Source organism: Pinus tabuliformis, chromosome 3_1 (assembly GCF_031772625.1).
Source record: "Pinus tabuliformis cultivar Carrire ecotype Pingquan chromosome 3_1, CPIR1, whole genome shotgun sequence".
NCBI lineage: Eukaryota > Viridiplantae > Streptophyta > Pinopsida > Pinales > Pinaceae > Pinus > Pinus tabuliformis.
Window position 1 is genome coordinate 627,965,409 of NC_142301.1, and position 11,707 is coordinate 627,977,115.

Below are 11,707 nucleotides of genomic sequence, written 5' to 3' on the forward strand. Positions count from 1 at the left end.
TAGAGCCAAAGTGTGACTTTCACGATTGTTCTCATGGATGATTTCAAAGTAGTGTTGGGTCAAGTGCCCATGAAGCAGGTGAAGGTAGTTCCCATACCTAACTTGGATAATTTGGCTATTTTTTTAGGTGAAAGTCCATGTTTGTTACTTGCTTTAAGGAGAGAAAAAAAGAGACAATCAATCAAATGTCTTCCTTGAGCTTGGTTGTTAAGGATAGTCAAAACACATACAACAAACTTAGGTGTGGCATATTGGTGGTCGAACGTAAGGCTTTGGCAAAGGAACTCAACTCAATGGACAAGGAAACATGGGCAACAATGGAGCATCGCCTCACCGGACTTGAAGGCATCTTAGATTCAATGGTGATTGTGGTGGGTATGTTGGCTATTGTTTGCTTGAACAAATAGTTAGTTTCAAAAAAAAAGTATCGTGGAGGACACGATCAAGGAAATTACTGAGCAGTTCCATTAACAGAGGCAAGCATCCACAAAATAAGTGGATAAGATGGGGATGAAACAAACTTAGTATATTGAAACCAAGGAAGAGGTCGACCCATCCAAAGGTGCACTTGGATAGAACAAATGGTCAGTTGATCCCGAAATAAAATGACTCTTGGAGGAAGGCGAAGGTAGGATTAGGTTAAATTTACCTTTTCTCATGTACTTATTATAGAAGTATGATGTCTCTCCACATATTTTGAACGAACTAAGTGAGCATGCTGGGGATGGCTCAAGCATCCATTCACCCTCATACTTGTACTGAGAGATGGCCTGATTGGCTCATGGAACCTACAAGTGCCTCAACGAGGGTGTTTAGTATATTTTGAGACATGAAGGCTTGATGGATTGTTGAGCACCAGAGGTGACGTAACAATAGTAAAGTTATGAGGAGTTGCATGGTTGGTCATGTTGCAAAAAGAAACAAATATTTGAACTTGGGAAGTGATTTCTTATGGCTTAGCATGATGGTTGGATTAGATACTCAACTAGCTCAAGGGATTAAGGGATCTAATGAACAAAAGCATGGACAGATGGATCAAAGGATGGATGCAAAGACAAATCAACAAGGCATGACACTTGGACAATCCTCATAGTTCTCTCAAGGGAAAGTTGGTTGCAACAATTGTAGTAGGTAGCAACAATGGTAGTAGAACCATATTACAATGAGGCATTGATAGTATGAAGTAGTGTAGCAGGGTTGGGCACAACGAATCCCATCCATGGAGTTGGATGGAGTAGTCGTATTGACTTGGGAAAAGAATTGTGTAGAAGTTGGGATTAGTGCACTTGAGTTGGTTTATGGAAATTTGAGGTTTCCAGTGGGCATTGTCATAGAAATTAAGGTTTCTAGTAAGCTTAGTTGTTTAAGGAAGCAAAAGTCTGGCTTAGATTTGGAGGTGGTAGGTTTTGTGGGAGTCGTTGAGGATGGAAACAACTTTTGGTGGGTTAGGATGCAAGGGCTTCAGCTACATGAGTGTGAGGTGCATTGCTTGACTGATACATCTTGGTAGGAAAGAGAGACAAATATTCAGATTTCTTCAACACATCATACAAACAAACAAGGAGATTTGATCCCGTCAGTGACTTGGCTAAGGTGTAGTAAATGGAATGAAGGCGGACTGGTGATCCATCCTTACATGGGACGAGTAGATGAACCTTGTGCATGAATTAGTCATGTGGCCCAAGGAGAATTGTGCCCAAGACTTGTACACTAAAGTGGTTGAAACAAGTTGCTTGTAGACCAAGGGACAAGTTGACTCATGTACAAGCGACTTGGGGGTAATATGACCCAACAAATTGGCATGATGGATTGATGCATTGCAATTGATTATTCTACATGACACAGCCAAACCATCGTGACTGTTCAAGTGATGGAGTGGGCATGTATAACTAGTGGCACAATGGGATGAGCTAACACATCATGGAACAATAAAAAAATGCAAGTTTAAACAAGAGAAAGGAATAGATAATAAGGTGAATGACTTGACCTATGGTTTCTTTTATGCGGTTGTGGGCATTACAAGCTAAACAAAAAATTGGCACAATGTTAGGCGAGCATATTTGGTTGCGACAAGGGTTTGTAGAAGGATGGATACAAAGGAAAGTCGTTATGACGACTTAGTTGAAGTTTTGTTTGTTTATGTAATAGATGCAACTCCCTTGTAACCATTCTATTGTAAACATCTTATATCATATTTATGAAATGGGTCTTAGGCATGACTTGTGCTTCCCAACATATATTTTTATCGTTTCATATGTGTTGAATGCTCATGCATACTTGTTTAGACTTGACATGAATTGTTGAGTTGTTGAATGAGATAACTGTTAAGTGTTTCCACATGGTCGGGCACAATTAGGCATGCACCTATTTGTTTCGTGTAATAGTTTAAGTGTGAAGGACTTCACTCGTCATAACTTAGGGCCAAGTTATGGAAATGCTCTGAGTGAAGAGGTGTAGACCGGGTGGAGTACACTTGGTTTGGTCTATTCATTGAGTTGTAAATGGTGTGGTGCCAAATGGATACAAGAGCTGGACAACTTGGGTGCTTCAAGTCAGGTGAAAATTTGGGCAGACTGGTTGGGTATGTGACACCAACCCTTTGGCAGTGGATGATTGATTCACTCTTAAATGCCCCATTATTGGTCTACATGGATTTGAACATGGTGGAAAACCAAGAGGATAAAGGGGCATTGGTTGCAGTGGTTTCACATAGAGAAAAAGAAGCTTTGATAGTCCTCAAGACCCAACTGTTAGGGAATTATGACCCCAACAAATTTTGGTGCCATGACTTTGCAGAGTTGTAGTTTACCTTGAACAATTTTCTCAAATATTATGGAAGGATCATGCAAATATTTGACAAAGCCACATTTTAGAAGAAAAAATCCTTATATTTTGATTCTTTGGTTTGAATGGTGATGGATGTTGATGGCACAACATTCTCTAACCACCAATACATTTGATTTATGATTTTGTGGGGTGTTGAAATGGTGTACATGCATAAGACACGTGTTACTTTGAACATATCACCACTTTCAAATCTCGTATCGTATTCCTCGTATCAAAAGTGTTTATAACTTGTTTCCTACACCTTAACGTGAGGATGAGAGGGTATTATCACTATAACAATATCCTTCCTTGTAGTTATGTTTGCTAGATCAATATAATCAGGTGCAATCATAATAGAGTCATTTGAGAATCATTTGACATTGTCTTTGGCCATTCAACTTGGACTTTATGATAAAGATAAGCGTGAACTAGCATACTTCACCACTTTATAAGTGTCTTTGAAGTTTTTCATGCCAAGGGCATCTAGCTTTGAGCTTGTTTGCACTAGCTCAAGATGAGGGGTAAGTTTACAAAAAATTTCATTGATGCTTTGGAAATTAATGTAATAGAAGAGAATATGTTTTCACTCAAAATAGAGAATGAAAGGGTCATTGACCAACCATGGATTGAGTAGGTGTTTGTTATCTATTGCAAGATTATTTTTTAATCTCAAGGTCTTGCATTGAATGTGAGCTAACCATGAAATGTTTCCTAAACATGGTCCTTAGTAAGGGAATAGAGGAGAAAAATCATGTGCGTGATTAGGGCATACTCCCATATGAATTGAAACTTCCTCTATGTTAGATAGTTGACGACAAGTCCTGGCATCAGAAGGAATCCTCAATGAGTTCTACAAGGTCACATGGGATTTCGTAAGGGAAACATGTTGTAGGGTTATAAGGAAAAAATTTCTTCAGTTTGGCATTAATCAAGGTATCATCCAATTCTTTCCTACGGTAGGGGCCCTAAGTTGATTGTGAGTTAGAGGCAAATCATGTTACTAAATGCTTCATGTAAATAATTAGAGAATAGGTAAAAAAAAAGGACCTCGAAACAAAATTGTGCTATCAACTTCAAATTTAAAAGAACCAATAAGATTCAAGATGATGACATTGATCTAAAGGTAAATAATTTTGGAGGGAAAGTTTTTTTTTTTCACATTTCAACTTATATCCTTATAGATTTAGTTAAATTTCTAGTATAGGTAATTGTTGGATAAATAATTCAATTCTACATCTATAATGGAATTTAATTCTACATCCAATCAATACCCACTTTGCATACTTCTGACACACTCACAATGAGAAAAATTGGAAATACATGAAAAGACATGTTTTTTGAAAACTTAGAATTTCTCTAATGATTGGCCAAGGCTTTGGCCTTGCCCACAAACTTACCTTTTCCAAATTAATAAAATTGGAATACAAAAGGCTCACTTGAGGAATATACAAGGTCACGTGGGATTTCATAAGGGAAACATGTTGTAGGGATACAAGGAACACTTTCTTCAATTTGACATTAACCAAGGTATCATCTAATTCATCTGTAGGGTATGGGACCCTAAGTTGATCGTGAGTTAAAGGTTAATCATGTTAATAAATGCTTCATATAAAATAAATAGAGAATAGTTAAAAAAATGGGTTTCAAAACAAAATTGTGCTATCAACGTCAACTTTAAAAGAAACAATAAGATTCAAGATGATGGAATTGACCATAAGGGTAAATAATTTTGGAGTGAAAGAAAAATTATTGTCATTATTATTTTAAATCATATTTCAACTTATCTCCTTATAGGTTTACTCAAATTTCTAGCTTAGACACTTGGAAGAAGAATTCAATTCCACATCCTACAATAGAATTGAATTATATATCCAATGAGTACCCACTTTGCATACTTTTGATAAACTCACAATGAAATAAATTGGAAATAAATTAAAATATTTTATTTTTTAAACTCAAAATTTTTCTAATGATTGGCCAAGGCTTTGGCCTTGGGCATAAAGCTTACCTTTCCTAAATTAATAAAATTGTAATAAAGATGGTTCATTTGAGGTAGATACATCTTAGATGATGTTTGTCATTGTGTGGGAGGCGTGGAATGGGATTGTGACTCTTGTAATTTTGGTACTTCAGCTCACCATTGTGGAATTCCTTTACTCTAGTAATTGTAATAAAATTGTTGAAAAGTAAATATAATCTAACAAAAGCAAACAAATTGATTCTTCAACCAACCTTAAGAAACAAATTGATTCTTCAACCAAACTTAAGATATGACATGTTGGAATAAGAATCATGCATCACTTAACATACTAAATCTATTCTATGGAATCCAAGAAATGCATCCTATAGCACATTGTTCACACCACCACATTGATTTTTCATCCAAACACATGGTTATGGCATGTCAGAAGAGAATCCACAAAAAGTTGCAACTACACAATGAATGGACATTGAATTCTTCAGCGATGGAACATGTATATAGAGAATTCAAGGATTCATGAACAAATGCAACTATTGAATAAAGTAAAAATAACAAAGATATACAATGAGATAGTGAAAGAAAACTACACCCATTAAAAAATAAAAGACAAGCAACCTAATCTATGGGTAGAGGAGATTGAACCATTGATTACTTGCTTTATAGTGATCCCTTATTTTAAAATAAGGTGTTGAATTCGTCAAAATGAATCCCTATTTATAACAAGCAAATGAAAATAATATGTCATGTCTTACATTGATTGATAAAATCTAAATCACAATGTCAATGGAAAGGGAGTTGATCCCAACTCATACTAGTTTGATTTCTAACCTATCCGAGATCAATAACTTTATTTAAATACAAGCATGAACTCAAATGTCCCCTAGAATAGACACCAAGAAATTTATGTCTCCCTTCAACAAAATTTCTACAAGTTAGCCATATGTTCTAGTGATTATGAGTGATTTGAGAAGAAACCAATTTGTAACCATTTGACTTGATGCATGGTTTTCATGCTATTTTCCATAATCCTTATTATGCCATGTGGTAAGAAACACATTCCAAACCCACAAAATGTTAGATGGTCATGTCTTGTCACAAATATTCCTATATTTCACATCACCACTCCATTCTTTGACCTTGCTGCAAATTATACAACACACTTTTTAAGTCGATAATGTGTTCCACAAGACAAATCCATTCTTTGAAATAGCTATAGAATTCTAAAGCACATGCACATAACTTTCATCAACATAAATTCACTAGTATCATTTGGCAAGAGGCCTTGGAAGTAGATTAGTCAACAATATTCGATAATAGGATACATAATTGGATTCACTAACAACATTTGGAAAGATGCTATAGAATTAGATTCATCAACATTTTGGAGAACATGATTTGGTAACATACTATTCTGGAACATATGAAAATGACACATGTATACTAAGTTACTAATGGAACCCAAATATCTTATCACTATGATCTCATAATTATTCTAAACACATCAATTCACAAGCAAATACAAGATAATTTGAAATGGCTAATAATTGACAATAATAGGAATAATTTAGATATGGAAATGGGTATTTGGAGGGCTTATAGACTAAAAAATATTCATTTCCCTTTTGTAAATTCTATGGTCATAGTACTCCTACTTGTGTAGACTCTATTGTTCCCTGAGTTATAACACCTACTTCACTCACCCATTGTGATCCCTATATTATTTACTACATTGGCTAGGAGAAATCTCCCACACTCCCCCCTCGCTACCCAGATTTCCCCTAAATGAATTTGTGCACTTCCCCACCTCCTTCCCCCTACCCCATAAAGGAATCTTCAAAACCTAGTGAACCAAAATTGGGCACTAACCCCCCCACTCTTAAAGGAATCAAGGCACTTCCCCACACCTTGCTTAACCCTTAAAAGAATATAGATCCTTCTCCTCTCTCCAACATCCAAAGGAATCTTCAGAAGTTGTGAAATAACCACCCTTGTGCGTTATGCAACACCTTTGGTCACTATAGACCCCATTCATTCACAATTCCCTTATTTCAGGCTAGGCTTACAACTATTCGCCAGCTATTAGTGAAAATCAATAACTCGCCTAATTTTAGTTAGCACATGTTGGCCCCGCCTCAAAAAGATAACATGTAATATGCTACCATCTATTATATATACACTTCAATAGGTTCTATGTCCCACATTGAACCCTCATTTTCATCAAGCACATACATAACTTGTCACACTTTGGTGGACCATCACTCATAGTGTGGGACTAGACCCACTTCATTTTCCTTATTTCCAACTTCAATGGGCTATACATGTGCCATAAATCCATCACTTACACATGGAATTGAAATCAATTAAAACGATCATTGTTCCATTTCCATAATGGTATGAATGAATGCTCCTAACTCTAGTACCCATGTCTTCGACTCCGATGAATATATTCTAGAGGCCATGGTTTCTCCTGACTATCCATGGGATGATATGCATCATTGAACTTATTTTTTTCCCTCAAGACACACTTTCCATCCCAACCCTTCTAACTAGTTTACTATTGATGCTAAGGATTTTGTTACAATGGACATGTAGATTTCTTTAAGAAGCCCATTCCACACTAGATGTTCATGGAGGAAGGTAATATAGGTAAAATTTCTCCTACTATCAAAGTTAATTGGTCTATTATATATGACATGATTGGGAACATATTTCTTTGAGTTTCATCTTCCTTTGAAGGGGTTTCAACTTAATATATTTAAGAACTTTACAATAACTCTCCTGAGTTTTCATTTTTTAAGAGGTTGCATTTGATAGTTGTTTTTAACCCCATTTTAAAAATTGGTGCTACTAGTACCACGCATTTTTTTGAAGTTAAAAATACAAAATTTTGAATGTATGATTTGTAATGTTGCAACAAAAACCTTAAAATTGACCTCCAAAATGAAAAAAGTGCTACTACTAACAACCTCCTTTTTGGGGTGTTAAATTTACAACTCCTTTGAAATTTTTGCCTTGAAAACTTGTACAAGAGTAGATAAATACCTTAAAATTGATCCTCAAATCAAAAAGTGGTGTTATTAATACCATCCGCCTTTTTTATTTTGAATTTTGAAGTTAAAGATACAACTTCTTTGATATAGCAGTTTTAGAACTCACACACCAAATATAAGAGATATTCATATTCATATGATACACATAAATACAATTCCTTTTGACCCTTGGTTTCATATTCTGAGAGATCTCTTGAACTCTCGAGAGTTGTTTGAGTTCACTTGAGGTTTTTTTCCTTCCTCTCCAGTGAATAAGACAATTTCACATAATCCATGAGAATTATGTTTCCAACAAGTATCCTTGACAATTGATGCCATCGTGCTCCAATACCCTAAAAGTAATATTTGAATCAAACATCGTGCTACCTGCAATACCCTTTTTTGTTTTATGTTTGAAATTGCAAAAGTTACTATGGAAAAAACAAATAAAAATTAAGAAGAAGAAGAAGAAGACGATTTTTTAATTGAAAAAATGATGGTAAAAAAAAGAAAAAATGAAAATAAGCATTTTAATTTTATTGTTTTTGTATCCCAGAGGAACCCAGCAGCCCACCTGACACATAACTACTAGTAAACCTCTAGGGGTCTAAGACCTATCCTCCTCTATGTAAACTGGGTCACAATTGGGGGGATTTGAACCTTAGATCTCTTAGTTTTCACATTACTTGGATCACCAACTGAGCTTCCCCATAGGACAATCATTTTATTTTTTATTTTTTTGTATCCCAGAGGAGCCCAACAACCCACTTGACACGTAACTACTAGTAAAACTCTAGGGGTCTATGACATGTCCCCCTCTCCATAAATTGGGTCACAACCAAGGGGGATTTGAACCTTGGATCTCTACATTTGATCACCAATTGAGCTGCCTCATGCGACGACAAGAATTTTAAATTTAAAAATAAAGGTAAAAACAATTTTATTTGTAAAAACAAAAAAAAAAAAAAAAAAAAAAAAATTAATACATAATTTAAAAATTATAAAATATAAAAAGTCAAATATTAAGCCCCCTGAAAAAATACTTAAAAGAATATAATGGGTCCAATGATTAAGAACATATGTTTCCTCTTAAGAGTTTAAAAGTTCAATTCTAATTGGGTTAGAGAATATACACTTTCATAGACTTCAGTGGTTAACTCGATGTGTAAAGGTGAGTCTAGGGTCTCTCATACACCAATTCGATAAAGGTGAGTCTCAGGTTCCTCATATACCAATTTAGTGTTTGAATGTTGTGACCTTAAAATTAGATTATCATTATTATTCAAAATAAACTAATTAAAATTCACCATGGTAGAAAAGAAAAGAAAAGAAAATAGAAAACACTTATTTTTTGTTTGTTTGTTAGGTAATGTGAATCATGATATGATTGACATGCCTAACTTGTGGCTTGAGTAGTTATGACCTAAAGGCATCTAAGCTATCAAAATCACCCACGCATCGCACCAGGCTTAGACTACGCGAACCCTTAGCATGGTTAGGTTTTTTCCCAAAGAGTTTCAAACAAGTGACTTTTTCACCACGGAGTGTCTGAACAGAACACCTGCCACCATCTATTGTATGCCCCTTGGGCTAAAAAAACACTTATCTTAATAGGAAAAATAAAGTTTTAAAAAATAATGCATATATATAATTAAAAAATTATTTAAAAAAACAAATATAGAAAAAATTAAAATGCAAAAAATATTAAATTTATATTAAATTCAAAATAAGAACAAACAAAATATAATATAATAAAACATTAAAAGTGAAAGCCAATTATTTTAAAAAATTTATATGGTGAGGTGTAAATGATTATGAGCATTACTCTCCCAATCCATCCCCATGATTCCCATCCCATCCCACTCTAACCACTTTGCTTCATACATTGTGGTTCTTACATTTCTCCTTCCTCTCAATCATGAGAGGAGGGAAGGGTGCAAGAATAGCAATGTGACAGAGGCTGATGATTCCCATCAATGGGTACATCTTGAAGATTAATATGCCATCCTCCAGCCTTAAAACTATCTTTATATAGCATTAATTCACATTTTTCGTTATATTATGCTTTGTAGGTTTAACCCCGTACAGAAATTACCTGCATACGAATTCTAAAACACAGAAAATAAAGAATACGAGAGCATAACACATAAAACACATATACACATAGATTTTCCCTTTGATCCAAAAACCGAGACTACCAGCTTGATTTTTCATTATGTTCCTTTCAATGTTATAATACATATTTATGCATGCCGAAGCATCCAATACCATGGACCAAAAACCATTGCGTCCAATACCATGGACCGAAAACCATCGCGTCCAAAAAACATGTGCGAAAATCATGCAATATTTTCCAGGGCGCTGCCCTAGACCCCATAAAGTGGGGTTACAGGTACACCTCAAACCCCCTGTGACCCCCCCGCGCCCGCTACACAATCGGTGCAACGAAGGGGGGCTCCGCGCCCCCTCTAACCCCCCAGTTAACTACATGGGCTAGTCATGGAAAGAATATAAAACAACCCAACATTCTCCCACTTGTTGTTTTCTTTCCACAGGGGGCCACGAGAGAGCTTAGTCATTTTTCCAGCCCTAAAACGCCCATTGTCTCTCTACACCAAGAGAACTTCTCATAGCTCACAGATTTTGTCAATGCATCTGCAGTATTCTTCAAATTGTCCACCTTTGCTAGCAACACCTTTTTGCCTTCTATCATATCCCTCACAAAGTGATACTGAACATCAATGTGCTTTGTCTTTGAATGATATGCGGGGTTCTTTGCCAATAAAATTGCACTTTGGCTGTCACAGTCTATCCTTATAGCTCCCTGTACTAACCCTATACTTGAACACAATCTTTGCAACCAAGTTGCTTCCTTGCTTGCATGAGTGGTTGCCATGTATTTTGCCTCTGTAGTTGATAGTGCCACTACAGATTGTTTCTTACTCATCCAACTGACTGCACCTCCAAGTAGGTTAAACATATACCCACTTGTATATCTTCTCTGATCCAGATCTCCAGCCTAGTCTACATCAACAAAGCCACGAATATCCAACATTCTGTCCAATCCTAGTCTTCTTTGATAGCACAAACCATAATCACTAGTGCCACACAAATACCTGAAAACCCGCTTCACTGCTGTCCAATGCTCCTTCCCTGGTTTTGACATAAACCTGCTCAATACTCCCACTGCATGTGCAATTTCTGGTCTAGTACAAACCATTGCATACATCAGACTACCGACTGCACTTGCATATGGAACATGAGACATGTCCTCTTCCTCTTCTTGTGTCTTGGGACACTGTTCAACAGATAACCTCACACCTACAGGAATAGGAACCTTCACCGGTTTACTATCCTGCATATTAAACCTCTGCAGTATTGTCTCGACATACTTCCTCTGGTTTAACAAGAGCTTCCTCTTTGCCCGATCTCTTTTAATTTCCATGCCCAAAATATAGTTTGCAGCACCAAGATCTTTCATGTCGAATTTGGAGGACAATTGGGTCTTCAAATCCTGGATAATTTCTTTGTCATTTCCAACCAGCAACATAGCATCCACATACAAGACCAGATAAATAACACGGTCACCAATTAATTTAAAATACACACAGTGATCTGCTTTGCTTCTGGTGAAGCCAAGTCCCCGTATAAATGTATCAAATTTCTAATACCACATCCTTGGTGATTGTTTTAACCCATACAGAGACTTCTTTAACTTGCATACCAGTTCTTTCTTACCCTTCACCGCAAAGCCTTCAGGTTGCTTCATATATATTTCCTCTTCCAGATCTCCATGAAGAAACGTTGTCTTCACATCCATTTGTTCTACCTCAAAATCAAAAGTAGCAGCAACAGATAAAAGTAATCTAAT